The 19,644-nt window shown below is 35.1% G+C and overlaps 1 protein-coding gene across 5 annotated transcripts in view; it reads left to right on the top strand.

Annotated features, from left to right (window-relative positions):
* Nucleotides 1-19,644, top strand: part of LOC136970614 (uncharacterized) — a 62,837-nt gene that overhangs the window by 39,237 nt on the left and 3,956 nt on the right. Inside the window, exon 1 of one of the 5 annotated variants that reach the window (XM_067265075.1) lies at nucleotides 12,040-12,350. The exons of 3 other annotated variants lie outside the window; for them this stretch is intronic. The gene's annotated coding sequence lies outside the window, so the exon portion shown is untranslated. Of the gene's footprint in view, nucleotides 1-12,039; nucleotides 12,351-19,255; nucleotides 19,280-19,644 lie in introns of those variants that run through there. One more of the 5 variants, XM_067265091.1, reaches the window with a different exon arrangement.

Here is a 19,644-nt window from a genome sequence, read left to right as displayed (position 1 = left end):
GATGCACGTTCTAACCTAACCTATTCTAATAAATTACCATAATTATTGCCAACCAAATTATTAGAATAGGTTAGGTTAGAACGTGCATCCCTTCTGTTTGCTGGAATTAGAGACGAGCCGCCATTTTGGCTACCTAAGGTAAATCTAACCCGATTTAGTTATTGTATTGTAATGGTTTTTCGGCCGTTCTGTATAATTTCCTAAGATATTTTTAGCATATACAGTCAAACGGCCATAAAAATGACCGTTGTTTGGAAGTTGTTTTTGTATGCATTTCAAAACAGATGGTTCCTGAAAAATGGCCGCCGTTTAGAGGTGGCGTTATTAGAGATTCGACTGTAGTAAATACTATTTATTTATTTTTAAGTAGATGAATAAGATTTGTCTTTATATCAGTTACTTCAAAGTTTGGATGTAACGTTGTGTGAAAATAAGTTCTATGGACTAAACTGTAACAAAATAATTACTAGAAAGGCCTTTAAAAATATATTTAAAGTCGTCGTCACCTAAAATTTCAGAAGAACTGTATATAAGGAAAGTGGAAACAAAGAATAAATTAAATCGATTGCCTACAAAGTTATGAGTGTCATAATCGTTATTGCTACTGATTGATCAAAGGTGTTTTCTAAACCTCCCCGTTTTATTTGAAATAAACAAAGGTTCGACAATGGGACGATTGCACAGATAAGGTAGGTTTCAAATTTTCAAGAAAGGGTTTTGAAGGCTGCCGACTCACGTGGAAGACGTTTATGACTCGAATATGAATGTGAAAAATAAAAGAAGTAATAAAAGGAAGAGAAATACGACTTCCGCTTTCGAAAGGAAGAGTGGAGGAAGTGACGAATGGTCGCGTTCCGGAAGTACCTTGTTACCAGTTTTTCCGGCGCGAGCAGGGGAAGTGCAAGTCTTCAAGAGGAGAAAGGAAGGAAACACGTGGGGGTGGACGTCGTGAAAAGGATTTAGAACAGGGCGATTGACTTGTTTGTTCCTGGTTGTTTCTAGAGGTCAATATGTTAGCGGAACACTTCCCCCCTAATCTATATAAATATACACACTTCTGAGCTTGGCTTCACTTTTATATTACTTTCGCGAACTTAAAAACGTTACACGAGACAGAAATCGTTTAAACATCGACCGGTATACATTAAAATTATACTTTATGCCCTCTCTCTTTTTCTTTTCTTAAAATAAATAGTAAAAGGAACGAGCGAAAGTAATTTATATTCATTTTTGTTTCGGTGTAATTTATATCTACGGGTAAATGTAATTTTAAGGTCAATTAATGAGGTCACTCCTGGATTTTATCGTCAGCTTTTCAAAGCCCTGAGCGAGATAAAATTTTTTTCCTGGCAATTTCAATACTAGATATAACCTGTGATAGCTACTTTTATCTAAATGTTTTCAATATTTATATAACGGAAGTGAACACCAAGGTCAAATGTTACGTAACGGTTCATCGATGTTTTAATAATTAAACTAGTTTTTTAAGTACTTTACGTAATTGTAGTTTCAAGGATAGTAGTTTAATAATATACTCTTTAATTCTAGATGTTTTAATTGACCTACTCAATATTTACACCTAATTTAACATTTTTAACTCCTTCGAAATGTGAACGATAATTTTTAAGTGTGTTAAATGTAAAAATAAATACGGTATGTACGGTACGCAGAAGATATGAATTTCGAGCTTCACAGTATTAAGATAAAAGATTTGGGGGTTATAAAATATCTATATTAACGCCTGGATATACCTGACTAGGGCCCGAAGGACTCGCTTTCTTATGGGTTTTATTTCACTGCACGTTATTAATATTTTTTTTTTAAGTATTCAGTACCTTCAAAGTTTATCAAACATTTTCTGAATAAAATCAAAGTAGTGGGCAGAATAGTGAAATAATTCTAGTTAGCTTCGATTATATATAATATATATATATCATACGGTCATTAGTAGACATGATGATTGTGGATAAACCACTTAACACCTCAATAGGCTGGCCACGTAGTTTTTTGGGTTTTTTTTTTCTAATAGAAAGTTACAAATTAGAAATGTGTAAAAATCATTTATTAATAATTATACGGTGTAATGTATTATTAACTGATATCACGCTGTATATTGTTTTGTGACGATATTAATCACAAAGATTGGTGTTAAATTCGATACCTTGGTTGTAATATCATCAAACTTTGTAATAAAATTACAAATTTTTTTTATAAAACGAAGAACCGCCGTACATTTTAAAATATTTTTAAAACAATTGTTAATACTTATTGTTTGTTTTTATAATGAATTCAGTTTAAATTCAAAAAATTAAACGTTTCTTATGAATTTAAAAACGTTAGTTTTCTTTGCACTGAACAGTTTAAGCACTAATAAACAATGTTAATGTAGTAGTCCACGGGTAAACGCTTATAGTACAGGTATCCCTTGCTTATTAATTGCGCCAACGCCTTTAATCCCCTGGTTAATTAAAACTACTTCACGTGTATAAGAAGTTTTAACTGCTTTAATAAAGGATACCAGCTATGTGGAGTTTTCCGGTTTTTCTTCGAGTCTAACACCTAAATAGTGGGCAGTTTCCACAAGGTTTCCCCGGGAGGCAATGTTTTGGCAGATCGTCCTTATGTTGCATTGACTTATTCTATCAATCCAATCTAATGTTACCATAAGAATGTTTGTAATGATTATTTCGATTAACTCGGTAGCCAATGATAATGTGATAAACATCTTAACTATGTTACTTATACTGTAATCATTTCATGTGAGCGTGAGAATAAACTGTTTGTTAAACTGTAAATGCCAATTAATTTTTTAAGTTAAATGTTCTATAGAAATACGATACTACGTAATAAATTCAAAGTAAAAAGTCGAGGTCATAAACACTTTTTTTTAATTAAATGCGCCAGAAAGAACTCTTTGAGAGGCACTTTTGTAGACAAGCGCTCGGTATCTGATGGTTATAAAATTGGCCATGAAATTTAGCTAATTATCAATAGTTACTGATAGATTGTTGTTATTATTCCTACGGTAATTCTATGTTACTTTGATAAAAAGTTAAACTTTTTTTATCAATAAGTTGTTAGTATCTCGCACATACCAAGATTTGACCGTGTTTATATCGTTACATTCATCTAAACATAAGATGTAAAAAGAACTTATTCTTCGATTCACTGACTACTTTGCCAATAAACTTACCAACTCCTTTGTCGTTGAATTGAATCCTTTGGAGTCATTTTCCTCAACTTTCACTTCGCAAGTGTTGTAATGACACTGCATATTTTAAGATTTCATTTGATGTACAGTTAATAAAATGACTAGTCGAATTGCGTTAGTTGCATCTTTTGTTTGTATTTAATATAACTTAATTACATTTTATTCCCGCTTCTGACGGCAAAATGATTTTTCTTTTCGAAAATTCGGCTTCGTTTTGGTGATTGCTGTGAAAATATTCTTATTCTTACCACTTTTGATACCTGGTGTGACTTTTAGTGTATGGTATCTTTTTCTTCGTTTATATTCAGTTCACTTTTATTACTAAACAAATGCGATTTGCAGTTACTCTGTTAGGGCAATTTATAAGGCCATGACCAGTCATCAGTCAGAAAATATTAATTGGCTTCTGAGCCATTCGTATTGACTATAAAATTTGAATGCAGACTTTACAGTTACTTGTCTTTCAGCCTAAAACCATGTGCCGGCATCCTCTGCTATTTAGGAGAATAGCACGTTTAAATAAAAATTTTTTTCATAATTCATGTGTAGTATCTGTACTTGAGAACCACTGCTGTAGACAAATTTATTTATATAAATAATATACTAGTAGTATTATACTTGTGAGGTCCGAAACACCTTCACTTGTTTACGTGTTTTCGGTCTCTTTCTCTGTGAAAAACAGTTGTAAACGATGCCAAACTCGAAGTAGGAGAGACTGTGTCATTGTGGGAAAATATACCAGGAAATGTGGCTGACGAAGCCAAAATTTATAAACAAGTAATTTAGAATTTAAATGAACAAAGGAGGAAAACTACTTTAAACGTCAAGTGGGATCAATTAGTCAGATGTCCCAACTCCCGAGCGCAAAAACACCTCTCCCTAATTACGGGCTTTTTCACCCCGGGGAATTCGCAAGCAAATAAACACTAGAGGAAGTGATAGTTCCGGCATGGAAATGGGGGAAACCCTTTACGACGACCCGAATACGATCTCTAGCAACAGAATGAAAGCTGCTAAAGGAGTTGGAAGTAGTGTCGTTTACAGTTGCGAGTTGTTGTGTCCTAAACCAGTCGAGACGTGAGATCAACCATGTTCACTTCGTCTACTTCACTTCAGCAAGAGATCAGTTATCTCCTAGCTCTGTGGGGTAATCCCTCCACATCCAGTCCCAAGTCTGGATAAATGGGGAGGGTTAGGGAACCTGTCAACCTACTCTGTTAAAAAACCTTGCCTTAGAAACTCTATGGAAAGGCTCTAGCATATGAAGTATGGTATCTATTGGTAGGACCCCAGACCAGAGGATATTCCAAAAGCTACTGGGACCAATGGCTATTGCAAGTAGTAGTGTCTGGGGGGGGACCTTCGGGAAGCCCAGATACTGATACGCCTTGTGACAAAAGGAAAAGTCTGAACTGTACAAAATCTCACAAATTGGCAATATGGAATGTGAGGGACATGAATATCGGCAAATTGGACGTTTTAAAACACGAAATGAAGAAGCTAACATCGACATTCTCGGAATCAGCGAGCTCCATTGGACAGGAAATAGGTACTTTAAATCAGATGATATCACAGTATACTACTCTGGACAGAACGTAATCAAAAGGTATGGAGTAGCATTGATACTGAACAAGTTGGCATCAAGAACAGTCGAAAGCTTCAGAACGATCAATGAGCGAATCATGGCAAGCCTATGAACATTATAATCATACAACTATGCCCCCACGGCTGACACAGATCCAGAAGTTATTAGCGAGGTTGAGACCGAAGTTTTAAATGCGAAAACGTGAAAGTCTGACGTTCAGTGCCGCTTTCCTGTAAGCCACAAGATTCGACACTTTCAGAACACCCATGACACAATATTGAAGTAAAAACATGTTTTTGATCTACTTGTTACAGTAGATACAGTTTGAAAATGGAGTTTGGAATGTCGAGCATGATTCCACTGACTTTCCAAACGCCATTGTTAAACTTCTAGGCTTACAGGAAAGCGGCGCTGAACGTCCGACGTACACGTTTTCGCGTTTAAAACTTCGGCCGCAACCTCGCTATTGAGAGCTTCTATGCAGAGGTTCAAAATGTCAAATGTCATCTTTTTCGGCAATTCATCTAAATTATGAGTGATTTCAACCCCAAAGTCGGCAGTCAACCAGAAGGCAGTATCACAGGTAAATTTGGATTAAGAGAAAGAAATGTAGCCGGTGATCGTCTGATCCGGTACTGCGAAGAAAATAGTCTCAAAATAACAAACACGGTTCAAGCAACTTAAACGTCGTATGTACAATATACTTGGACTTCTCCCAACGGGCTCTCCCGAAATCAGATTGACTACATTCTACACAGTTAGCGCTGACTGAGCTCGGTCACTGCAACTAAAACTTTTCTAGGAGCGAATTGTGAGCGCCTAGCAGTCAAAATCAGATCCACAATTCGCTCCTGCATCATCAACAAAGGCATGACAACAGCAAGATTCGACACTTTCAGAACACCCATGACACAATATTGAAGTAAAAAAATGTTTTTGATTTACTTGTTACAGTAGATAAGCAGTTCGAGACATTGTGGAAAGAAATAAAGATGACAGTGATTGAGACAGCCAAATAGGAGATCGTGTTTGTTTTCAATCAAACCCATTGGCGTAACCAGGGTTTTGTTATGGGGGACCCAGTAGAGGCTGTAATTTTCTGGGGAGGGGTACGAGGTTAACTGGGGAGCCGTGCCCACTTATGCCCCTTCCTGGCTACGCCCATGATCAAATCCTCAGCATAGCTGATCAAAGAAGAGCAGCTAAAACTAGTGGTAATAGGGAATGGAGTAAGAAGATTGAATGCTGAATTTCAATGGGCAGCTAGATTGGAATATATGCTGTAAGCAGCTTGAGGAGGATAGCACGAAAGGCTATACCCGGACTCTTTGCACGAGTTAAGAGGACTCGTAAACTCTTTATGGCCCACAAAGGCTATATAAAAGACAAGAAAGGGAAAGAACTTGAAGACCAACAGAGTATCAAGATCAAAGATAGATGGAGGGAAATATGCTGAGGAGTTGTACTCATGGAAACGAATCTAGTTTTTCACATTTAAACGACCTCATGGATTTTGAACCCTCCATTCTAGAGTCAAAGTCGTAAAGGCGCGAAAACAATTAGCTAACAAGTAACAAAACAGCAAGCATAGATAATATACCGCCGGAGCTATAGCAACCAGTTCCAACGAAAATCATCACTGTCCTGTGCCAGGCTGGAAGTTAGGGCAATGGCTACAGGACTGAAAAAGATCAGTATTTATTCCTTTGCCCAAGAAGGGTGACGCTAGAGAATTCTCTAACTACCGCACAATCGCTCTTATTCCACACGCAAGTAAGATCTTACTCAAAATTATTCTGAAAGAATAAGACCAGTAATGGAAACTGCACTTCCTGATGTCCAGGCAGGATTTTGGCACGGACGTGGTGCGCGCGACCACATTGCAGACTTGCGCTGGATCGTGGAAAAAGCTCGAACATTTATCTGAACAGTTTTGTTTCATTGACTACAGCAAAGCTTTCGATTGTGTCGCACACACGCTCTGGCAAGCACTACAAGAGATGGGAGTATCGATGTATTTAATCAGACTGATAGTCACTGTACACTGGACAAGACACAACAGTGAAAACACCATACGGAAACACAGATTAGATTCAGATCAACAAAGGTGATCGCAGAGGTGTTCTTTCACCTTTCTTGTCCGACGGCGGTAATGCGTATGCGGAGGTAATCAAGCCGAAATTGGACGTCAACAGACTGGAGATCAGAGTGAGGATAGGCGGCAGGATCATCAATAATCTCCGTTATGCTGATGATACTACGCTGCTTACTGAGTCAGAGAGCGATTTAAAACTGATTATGATGTTCACGGCTGAAAGTGAAAAGATGGGCTTATATCTAAATGTGAGAAAGACTGTCATGACCACATCCAGTAATGGCCAAGTTCAATAAAAAATCAACAATGAGACCATAAAATGTGTACAGGATTTTATTTTTCTTGGCTCAAACAGTGATGGAGAAATGAACCCAGAAATTAAGAAAATAGCTTTAAGTAGAAGCAGAATGATGAGAGTGAAAAAATCAGGAAGGTCAGGGACATCAGCATCAAAACCAAGTGCAGAATAGGCCAAGCTCTTGTTTTCCCAATAACCATTTATGGATCTGAGAATTGGACTGTGGGAAGGCAGACAGGAGGACTATAGATGCCTTTTGAGATGTGATGCTGACACAGGTTGTTACTCATACCCTAGACAGCAAAGATTACCAACAAAGATTCCAGTGATAAACCTGGTTTTGTGGTTCAACAAACCACATAAAACCAGGTTTATCACTGGAGGGCATAATTAACAGATTCGGGCTCACATATTTTGGTCATGTCAGGCGTGCTAATACCCTTGAAAAGTCCACGATGCTTGGATTAGTCAGCGGCAAAAGAAGACCTGGCCGTCAAACGACTCGATGGGTAGATATCATCAAAAATGACACAGAAATGATCATTGGAAAGCTTAAGGAGAAGGCTCAAGATCGGAGAGCTTGGAGGAAGCTTGTCTACAGTGTCGCCAAAGGTCGAGAATGACTGAATGGCTATCATCATCACACCAGTGAAGTGAGACGTGAGATCAAGTTATCTCCCTCACGTCATTATGACAAAAGCGTGAGAACGGTGCTTTCGAACTTATTGTAGGTGTGTTTAACCAACAAGGCGTCGGGTATTTGCTCACATGCATATATATAGTTTTAAGCGATAACTGGTTCATTTAACTATTTCCTGTTACAGAAAAAAAATTCATTAATTTTTGTTTTAGAAAATTGAATGGGCATGATATTTTCTTAGTTTGATACAGATCTATACACTAAAACTCCAATTATCCAAATTAATTGGGACTTTGCATCCGGATAATTAGAAATTTTGCTTGAGATATATATATTCTACCCCGTTATGTACGCGTGTATATAATTTATGTAAAAATAAAATATTAATGGCGGAAATACATGTACCTAAAAATGAATATATTTAATTTTCTACCGTTAAAAAATTATTCTTCATGCATATACAGTACTGTAGTACATGCCAATTTTAACAATGTGGAGGACAGTCCGAATAATTAACGTCCGGATAATTGATACTGCATTGAATACAATAAATTTCAGTGAAAATTAGAACAGACTTTTATGATTTATGTATTTATTCTTAAGTGTAACTCTTGATTTTAAACATTGGAATGGATTTATGTAATAGTCAGCAACCCTTGGCAGCTCGCCCGTGTGTTGAATTGACTTATTCAATCAATCTTAATGTCTTATCGGATCACACGTGGATGGCATGTAGCGTTTAGTTTTTTGTCGCGTGTTTACTGTTTATGATCTAGTTTATCCACGTAGTTTCATCGAAGCATTTGCTTGCTTAAATTAGGTTATCGTGTCAGTTTTAGAAATACACACTTTATTCACCGCATTATTTTATGATCCCCTCTGATTTTTTTTTTTAAATCAACGTCTAGCAAAGCTTCAAGAATATGGTTTGAGAGTGTGTGAGTATTGGGTTGGCTGGAGGAGTGTCCTCGTTGAGTTTTACAATATGGTAATTACGGGAAACAGCGAAAATTAAGGATAAAAAAATCTCTTAATCCGAGAATATCGATAAAACTTCACATCAAGTCATCTCTTTGCTGAATTTAAATTTATCAAAAAAAGTTTTTTTAAGTGTCAAATTCCCGATTTGGGAATACTGTACTTTGCTGTTAATGTGAATAAAAAAAACAATGTAAATAGCAGAATTACATAATCTAATGAGTGTGTCGTTTAACTCGTGACATTCTAGAAAATATAGAAAGGTTCTTGCGATAAAATCTAAGCGATATTATATATCTATTAAAACTTTTGTTTCCCGTTATGTGTATACCAAAACAATTAAATAAATGGAAATTTGCACGTGTCATTGTTATAATGCGCAAGTGCGAGTACGAACTCTTGGTATAACAATAAAATCTTATTCATTTTGTATTTGTTTTACTTTTTTAAAAGCTTGTTTGCCTAAATTGGGGCCCACCGTAATGTTACGCGTGATCAAAGTGGCCCGCGAAACAATTTGGGTTGGCCAGGCCTGCCTTAGACCCTTTTAGAGATAATGCAAAATATGAGTGACGAATTCTTGCAAGATTTACATAATTCTTCATAAATGATTACGTGTTGTACTTTTTACTTAACAAATGGGCTGCAATTTGAAAAAAAAAATCTCAACCCGCCATTGCGACGATGTCACAAAGAATTGCTCGTTTATATAAATATTTTAAATCCGTACGCCTCTTATTACAGATCGGTGCCGTATCACTGAAGGTAAGCACTTAAACTGTAACGCAAGTGGATTTATTTTAATCAAAATATTTCATGTTAAAGTGTCACTTTCCGTTATCGAAACGATATATTATTCAATATTTCGTTAAGATTGTGATTACAAAAACATTGTGTATGTGTAAGGAATTTTCTAAATACATAACTGTGCTGTGTATAATAATCACGGAATGGTATTAACATTGTGTATGGATTTACTTCGTGATAAATTTCACTATTAAAAAAAAAGCTTTACAATGAGAATTTTATCAACTTGCAAGCTGAAAATTTTAACGTGAAAGGAAAATCAATTTGTAGTCAGTACAATTTTTAGTATAAAATATCTTTCTCTGTTACTGAAATCTCAATGTTCGTTTTATAATAAACAGATTTCTCAAAGGATTAATTCGATTTTTATTACTTTTAATCACTCAAATAAATAAGATTAGCCGTAATAGATGCAATGAGTGATTGATGTTTCATCAGACAATAAACATTGAACTTTGTGGATGAGTAATAATAATCCAATGCGTCATTTGATATTTGTGAAAATTCATATCTTTATGTTAAACTTATCAAATTTCCTCCTACAATTTGATAAAAATAATATTTCGAGTAAAGTATTGATGAGATATGGCAACGCAACACGCGGGCGCTAGGCCAAGGAGGTGGTTCTCCGGGGAAGACCCTAGGAGAGATCCTTGGCCAGCAGTTTCTGATAACTTTTTACGATATCGGAGATACACTAACGATGTTTTATATTAAATTCAAAAATATTTATATTAGGTATACATCAGGCTGTCGTATCGAGAATTTCGAATCATCTTCGGAAATGAACTGTAAAAATGGTTTGACTCGATCAAAGTTTGTTCTCAAAATTCAACAATTAGCCTACATTAAACATCAATTTCGGGAAAAGATTAAGTTTCATTTTTTAAAAAATCAAAATTGAATAAAAACTTATCTAAAAGCTGAAGATATAAGTATATAAATGGTAATAGTTTACTTCGTTCCGGGACTAAAAGTAGCACCCTAATGAAGAAGCACCCCAAGAAGAAGCTTCCCTATCGGTAGGATGGGGAACCTTCTTGAAAAAAGAAATTTGATATTATACCTGATAGTTTGCGTGCGTATAAGGAGAAGGGAAATGCGATACTTTGATACTTATTTAAACCTAATATGGAAATAGAAGAAAGTTGGACAGAGTATAAATGAGAACAACACTGGACGACCGAGCACAACGATTCAAGCGCGTAGTTATTCCAACTTCCTGTCTTTTCCATTGCCTAGATCGATTCGTTCGATTACGCCAGTTTTATATAGAGGGGTATTCCTTGGGATTTTCTATTTCCATTCCAACAGGTTCTTTCGACTGAAAGATCACCCGATTAGTATGAAAGCCCCAGATAAGTTCGCCAGATTCTATCCGAATTTGGTTTTTTATTTCTGTGAAATTTAGTTGTTAGTTCCATAATAAATTTCTAGATTTATAGTTATTTTTACGATAAATATATTTTTCGTAGTTAATTTTGTAGTAGATAGTGTAAATGTTCTTACTGAAATGTCTCTTACTGTCTTACTCTCTAGACCACAGTGGTTCGAATGAAAGTGTCGATGTACAGTACTTTCTAATTGATACTCTTTCGAGTATCAAGAAACGTCTGTTATATTCTTCTATTGATTTTTCAATTTCTTAACAGTGAATTTTCTTATATTTAAAATGTAGAAATATCGTTCGATTTTTAAAACAATTCTCCTATAGGAACTTTTAAATTTTGAATATATAACAGGAAAAAAAACTGGACTTTGGACCGATACTTTCTCGTAATGGCATCTGTTAAGTTGGTATCTTTCGGCATTTTAACAAGGATTTAAAATACATTTTATCTTCTATTTTCTCTAACGGTCTACGTTTAAGCTTGTGTAAATATTTCCTGTTGATAACAGCTTGGTTTTATACTCATTGCACAAGTTTGAAATCTTAATTTCGTTGATTTAAATTATATATAAGGAGTGGCCAAACCTTGTCACGATAGGGGCCATACACTACCTATCAGAAATTCACACGAGCCACATTTGGAATGCCTATTGGAGAGCCTCATCTATTTACAGTATAAATATATGATATAGTTACACTATTCTATAGTAAATATCACTTAATAACACTTAACTATCATTTAACTTCTTCGGCTCTGTCTTTTCGAGGTTAAGCCACAGTTTGGACATTGTAGCTCTGTATTCGCCATTAATTTAAGTATTCAAGTTTAAATTTGAACAGAATATAACGTTCCTTTTATAGGTGAGCAAATGAAATTTGAAGTGAACCATTTTTTTTTCGCCTAATCATCTAAAGATATTTTAATTTAATTTTCTTATAAAGTAAATCCGATTATTTTTGAATAAATTCTTTTTATATAACGTACACTCCTTACAGATATATAATATTTCAAATTGTTTAACGTTACAGAGACAATACGATATTTATATTTTTCTTGCATATAATATAACACCTTGAATATAAACAACTTTACAGGAGAGGGAAGACGAAGTTCGCCGCACCTTATCCAATTTCAGTGTGAGAAAGTTTATAACCAATTAAGAATAAATATCGCTTCTAAACATCCAGTCAGTTGTTTTCTGTCGACAATAGAGAAGTAATTTCAACTCTCTTGTGTTATCGACAATGCGGTAATTCCGCTCTTGTTCCTAAGATAAGATTTTTTTAAAAATTGTCACGTTAATTCTGCGTTTTAATCTTCACATTTGTTACTCGGAATTTAAGAGGTGAGAAATTTATCATATATTTCAGGTTTTAGGAGAGATTTGTGTGAATTTTTATGTACTTAATTATACGAGATGGCTCGGATTTTATGTAAATTAATCCATTTCGATACTTATTTAATTTTAGCAGTAGCATATTAGTATTAACTTCACTTTCCGTGCCTGTTTTCTTTGTTAGAATATGTTTTGCTTATTCTTATCTACTATAAACGTTCATACTTTTAAAGATGGGTGTGACTTATTTTCCCACGTTACTCTCTGCTTTCATTTCCAGCTCGTACGTAAAGAGCTTTTTGCGCTTTATTAAAACAGTATTTTTGATTAATTGAAGCGTTTTTTAAATTTTTAATACATTGAATAACAGTTACATTTCCTGTAAACCACGTTGGCTGTTAGTTTCCGTATTTATTAAATATAATTAGTTTAGTTGCTATGACTCTGCTCTTAGCATGTCTGAAGTTAAATTAAGATATTTTAATTACTAATTTATCAACATTCGTATGCAAACGTGCTTAAATCCAATTAACATGTATTATAATGCTCAGCTGTGTTTTATACACCGCGTCATTGCGATTTCAATTTTATATGACTTCTACGTAGCCAACTCTTAAGTGAACGACGTTGCTGTTTCTTCCTGTTCTTTATATATTACAGTAAACTCGTTATAATTTCTAAACTCAATCTGAGGTTACTGATACGTCAGAAAAAAAAACATCTTACGTGAATTTGAAGCATCTCTTCTCACCGAAGTTATTCAATTAATGAATCACGAGACTTGTAGAGTGGCGAAGGAACCATCAACGTAAAAGTTAAAAAGGAAAATTAAAAAAAAAAAAACTAATTCTGAAGAAATCCAGATGTCATCGGGTCAATGGCTGATCAGATAACAAGACGAGCCAATGAGAAATACGAATATTAGAATTTTCTCCGTACAAAGTTCATTTTTAATTTTGTTGACCAATGAGGAGTGCTGGTTTTTCTTTTAAAAAAATCAAAAGTGCAGCTACTATGTGAGGAAAGAACGTAGCGATTTCAGTACCGAGAGAGGGGGAGACTGGCTATTTGGATTTTTTTTTTATCCACTAAGCTTTCTTCTCAATTTTGAAAGGACCGTTACTTGATTTTGTCGCATCTCCAGTGTCTGTAAACTGCTGATTTTAAACTCATTTTTATTGGATCTTTATGGCTTTTTTTCAAGAACAAAAGAAATTAAAGTTAATTGTTATCAAATGTAACACTCTTTCTCCTTTATTTTGTTATTTATTCATTTTTTTTAGTGTTAAGTGTTTAATCTTTACAATCGTTGTTTAACAGCTTTTTCTGGATAGTTTGTACAAAAACTTCGCTGTCGAGAGCAGAACAATTTGTAAGTGATAGAACTTTCATATTCAGAATAGCAGTACCGTAAACAATTGACTTTACGAATATTTAGCCTTGAAAAAGTACATTAATGAAGGGTCTGGGGGGACGTCTCGTAACCTAACCATTATTTCGTTTTCAAGGCTAAACTGTTTAGCTTCAGGCACACTTGTAATAACTATATTCATTGTGATAAACAACAAATTACACGTGGGTAGAATTACGGCAGGGTTGAAATGATTGCCAATTTTCATTCTCTTGCAAAAACCTCGTTGTTACGTTTAGAAGTTCGACGATGCCCCCCGGGGCCTTCTAAAGAACAATAAATTACTTCAGACTGCCAGAATAGATCGATCTGTTTACATTATAGCGGTTAATTTCACTCTTCCTTTGATGAGTAAATTTCTGCAAGAATCGTATTGTTAGCCAAATAGTTTAATCAAGTAATGATTTAATTTAATCCCCACCACTGTAGAACCGAACTTTTTTACGAGTTCCTCACCCCTTCCTTTGATTTCATACCTGCCTACCGTGCAATACGCTTGATAATTTTAATCACGTAGGCTGTGAAGAAATTGAGGTATAGAAACATGGATGTCGCAAGGACAGTTTAGATTCTCGCTTGGACAACCACGCCTTTTTGTTGTCAACTTTTCTTTATAACCGTAATTTAGCATATTAAAGATGATAACGTATTAAGTATCTTCAGTGTTGAAACACGAATTAAAAAATAAAACATAAAAAGCAAAGTTTCTTTCGATTAGTCGGGAATTTCCCAATATCTTTATGTATTGTACTGTACGTTTTATCGTTTTGCTATTAGGAACCTGCATGCAGAATGATCTCCAGACAACGGCAGTGTTTATGTTCCATCAATGACCGTTGTTCGGAGGCTTTATTATTTTAAAATATTTCAAAGCGTGATATAAGAATGACAGCTATAGTGAAAGAATTAGGGGTACGAGGTGAAGAATTTTGATATTTCAAATATAGGACTCCATTGTATTGTCACGGGAAAAGGAAAATTTAGAGAAGCTGAAAGTTTGACGAATCATGGAATCTAAACTGCAGCCTGCTCCGGATTCCTGCCATATTGAAGGTGGTCTTGGTAAATCTGCAAGAAAACTTTGATTATTTCCCCCTTCTCTACCGTATAAATCTAAGAAACCATGTTTGAATCGCGCGCTCACACTGGAAACAAGATAAGGTGCTAATGCGAGGTATAAAGCGAGAACTTCTTCAAATTGCAATAAAAATCAGGGCCAGATATCTGCGAGAGATAATATATTTCTTGCATGGTTTCGCTTTGCGAGAGCAATATCGCTACAAACTTCTCCCTCGCTGCTATTCTGGCATTTGCGGGTCCGTTACAGCCAAGTTTCGTTACGCAAGTGACTCCGTAGTTTAAAGTGTTTTTTGCAAAATCTGTCAGCGAGCCGGTGATGTTTTCTAGATTTAAGTTCGGCAAATGAAATACACCGAGACTTTGAAACATTTATCTGATATTCATCAGGAACAGTTTACAGGAAGGGAATTTATTACTGATATTTAAATAAAGTCTTGACCTTCACCTAGGTTTTATTAAATATAGACTTAATTTATTTGCAAAATTATTTGAATAGAATCATTTTTTATCGTTAAAATTCTGCGTAAACAACATTTTCGTTGCACCATTGAATGAGTAAATAGTCTGACATAGTGATGCAATTATCGTCGTATTTTCTGAATCTTTTCTACTGTAGTTTGTTGATTTTAACTAATCATCACCTCTGTAGTTGCCTTACGGTGATATACATTCGGATACACTTTACATTATATGAAATATTGCAACTAGTTTCGGTTGAAAATGAGTTTAATCAATAGAAAACTGGCAAACACTGTGTAGTCGTTCATAATTTACAGTATCTGCCCGTTTCCATTTCGACATTTTGGTACAGAAAATACCGAATAACATCTTTGTTCTATTATTTTCTATTGAAACTTGCACGAAATGCCAAAGTTTTATATTCACAACTGAAGATAGATAGATGATAACGTTTATAGCAGCTAACTCGAATGCCAAGTCTCTTGTATTGAGTGACCTTCATACGTAAGCAAAAGGTTTACTTTATGCAGCCGTAGAATATAATAGATATATATATATATATATGTGTGTGTGTGTGTGAACCCCATTTAACTGAATGTTTTCCTTTCACGTAGGGCGAACACGTATTGCGCGTGTGATAAGTAGTGCATACATACACTAGTCACACTCGTCTCTTTACGTGGTGTGTTTTGTTTGGCGACTATACATTAGCTCCTTATATAGCATATTTTATTGATCATTAACACGTGAATACTGTGCTTTGTTTCCTGAAAAAACTAAAGGATGTAGTTCGTGACCAATAAAATTTATTGAAAAGGGATTTAATCCGCATTTATTAATTGAATGAAGCTATAAATGTTAAATACGTTTCTTGCTTTTTAATAAAATGATTTTTTAAAAATATTTTATACAAGAAAAGTGAATTGTGACGAACGTTTGTATTTTTGTTGTTAAAGATTGCAACTGAATTCTCATTGTCGGATAAAATTTCCCTTTGAAGTTAATAAGTAAAATTAGTTTCTAAATTTAAGTTAGAGGTTTCTTTTTCTACTGATGGGGCGATACCAAAATTTCATCTGATTTCGATTCAGATTCCTTTCAGTAATGGAAAACGATTTGGTAAATCCAGAATCAATCTTTCGAAAGAAACCCGAAAATTCTCCATTTCATATGTGGATACGCATGCTTATTAACTTTATCCGAAATAACATTACAATTACAACACTATCCCCAAATAAATTGCAACTGCAGTAATTCTCTTTTATTCAAAGAGCAATCCCACAGTGTCATTTAGGGTCGCCATCTTTGGAAACTCCTACGTTGGCCGAGGCGACGACCGGAGGAAGGTAAACTAGAAGATGCACTTCTTTTCTTCATGCTTCTGGCAATCTGCATGCGTTGTAAATGCTTTATTCCATCGTATTTAACACTAAATGATGATCGGCAAATGATGCAACGTGCCGAACAAATATCATCAAATCTTGAATTCATTCACTGGAACCAGCAGGTTTTCCTAAATGTATAATTGCGTGAAATTTTTTCGAGGAAAGAAGAATCAAACGAATCCCTACATTGTTTCATCTTGAAAAATCTGGATTGGACTATCGAAGACCACTTAATAGTTTACGTATTAATTATTAGAGAGGTCGCGGCCGAAGTTCAAACGTTAAACTTGTACGGCAAGCAGAAGTACACGTTTGACGTTTGAACTCCAAGTGAAATACGTTGCGGCGCACGTTCACAACAATATCCCATGAGTCAGCGCACTGACTCATGGAATATTGTTGAGAAATGGCGGAAACGTTAACAACGACGAAGGTAAATAAACTATTTTAAAGTATTTATAGGATGTTTAATAACACTAAATAATTATTTTTAATTAGCGTCGTGTCTCCTACCGTACGATAAGACTATCTCATACTTTTGTTGAGGGAAGTAGTGGCTTATGTAAATCCGAAAGCAGCTCGAAAAATTATTTTTAGAAAATTTACAAACCTATTACGCTGTTGTTGATAGAAGATGCCGTGGAAGAACAAACCTACTTCTACAGAATTGTGATAAGCTATTATAAAGACAAATATATGTAAATTCTATAGGCACTTCACATCACTTGCAAAAAATTGAATAATTAGACGATGTAAAAAAACAAATAATTTCTGGATTAAAAATGTTATTCATAAATGCTTAAGTCATAATTTAATGATTATTTATTTTATTAAAATAAACCCCAAACACAAAAAAAAATGAAGTTTAAACCGATCTTCTCTACTCGCCATGCTAGACGTAGCGAACGCCATTATCAACCTCCTAGAATTGCCAGATGGCGGCGCTCGAACGTCCGACATTTACGTTTTGGGCTGAACGCACGGCCTCTATTAATCAGTCAAAAGATTGAGATTGAAGTAGTGTTGCCACCAGGCCAGTTTTTAAATTCGTGGTCCGGATTAATTATTAATTTGTCTGGTTTTCGTAAAAATTGTGAAATTATTATGAAACAAAATAAATTTATAAAAATATTTGCGAATATTTTACTTTAACGGTTACAGACTTTAACTTCATACCCTACCAAAACTTATTCCTGGACTGAGGGACAGAAAATGTACTTTTAAAATTCTAACTTGCAAATATCTCTGGCAAATAAGTACTGTGTTGGAACAAACCTAATAACTGGTTTAAAACTGGCATGCGCATTGTTCGGTCCTTGACTGTAAAATGACGTTGCCCATGCCTCGTACGGTTTCAAATTCAAAACAGTTTTGGAACAAACCTATTGTCCGGTCAGCAATTTTGAAAAGTTGGCAACACTAGATTGAATGTTTGGAAGATCGGGTGGTAAGTGTGGATTGCGATAAGATAATTAGTCCCGTTCTGCATTAGTCTTCGAGTCTTAAAAATTACTTTTGAATCGAATTAATTTAGAAGTTTAAGTTCTTAGTTATTATATTAGCATAGCCGACAGTTGAGACACTGGATGAAGCGAAAATTATTAATTGTATGAATCGATGAAATATTACGAAAAATGACGTTGTCCGTTACAAGACAAATTAATGGATTTTTGTAACGGACGTTTTAAGATTTTTTTAAAATAACGGACGTTTAATTTGTCTTATTGTGAAAGAAAAGTTATTCGCTGAATTTCAACCTTCGAAGATGCCCCATTCTCCAGAAGACCCGCCGTTATTGGAGAGGACCGGATCAAAACATTGGATGACATCCCTCGTTACACAGCTTGAGAGTAGCAGACATAGTGAAAGTCATCGAACAGTATTGTATTTCAAAATTTGAAGAAGCTCGGATACATGAATTCGGAAGAAGCTCGGATACATTTGGGTACCTCGCGACTTAGCGGAAAAGAACTTAACTGTATCGCATCTGCATTTGTGATTCTCTTCAAAAACGAAATGAAAATGACCCTTTTCTGAAACGTTTTGTGACAAGTTATGAAAAGTGGATCGTTTATAGCATCGGCGCAAACCATCGTGGGGTAAGAAAAAAGGACCACCACTAAAAACTCCAAAGGTCCAGTCTTCATCCGAAGAAGGTCATGCTCACCGTCTGGTGGGATTGGAAAGGAATTCTGTACCACGAGCTGTTTCCACGGAATCAAACAATCAATTCTGATAAGTATTGTTCCCGACTGGATTAACTGAAGAAGGAAAATTTCCGGAATTGGCCAACAGAAAAGTCATTGTTTGTTTCATCAAGATAATGTCAGACTGCAATTTCTTTACGAACACGCCAAAAATTATTGCATCTAGATTGGGATTTTTTACCCCATCCTCCATACTCACCCGACCTTGTCCCACCAGACTGCCATTTGTTCCGGGTTCTGCAGAATTTCTTTATGATAAAAACTTTGGTAATTTAGAAGCTTGCAAAAACCATGTGGAACAGTTAGTTTTATCTGTGAGAAAAAAACCTTCTCCGTATTGGCTACAAGTCCTTAAAACAATGGTACATACATTAAAAAATACATAATTGAATAAAGGTATGTTTTTAGTTTTAAAACCGTTTCTTTATTTCTTTTGATCACTACAAACTTTTCGAACAAGTTTCTCGTCTGAGAGCTGTTGTTTTATGTTACTCTACCATTTAAGTTTATGATAAGCTAAGATATGCCTACCTATGCTAAGGGAGGAGTAAAAAATTAGAAGATAAATTTTTAAAAAAATTACAATTCGTTCGATCGCTTTCAAATTAGATTCATCTCCAATTCGAAAGCTCTCGGACAGATTTGTCGTGTGTGCCACGTATTTGAAATTTTTGATTTCAATGAAAACTTCTCTTGGTAGCTTACTACAAAACTGTTTATATACACTTCATTTCTCTTTTTAGAAAAAAATCCCCGAATCC

Source organism: Centruroides vittatus, unplaced genomic scaffold, assembly GCF_030686945.1.
Source record: "Centruroides vittatus isolate TY-2023 unplaced genomic scaffold, ASM3068694v2 contig_1049, whole genome shotgun sequence".
Taxonomy (NCBI): Eukaryota; Metazoa; Arthropoda; class Arachnida; order Scorpiones; family Buthidae; genus Centruroides; species Centruroides vittatus.
The sequence above is the reverse complement of the archived record's forward strand: the minus strand, read 5'-3'. Positions and strand labels throughout refer to the sequence as shown.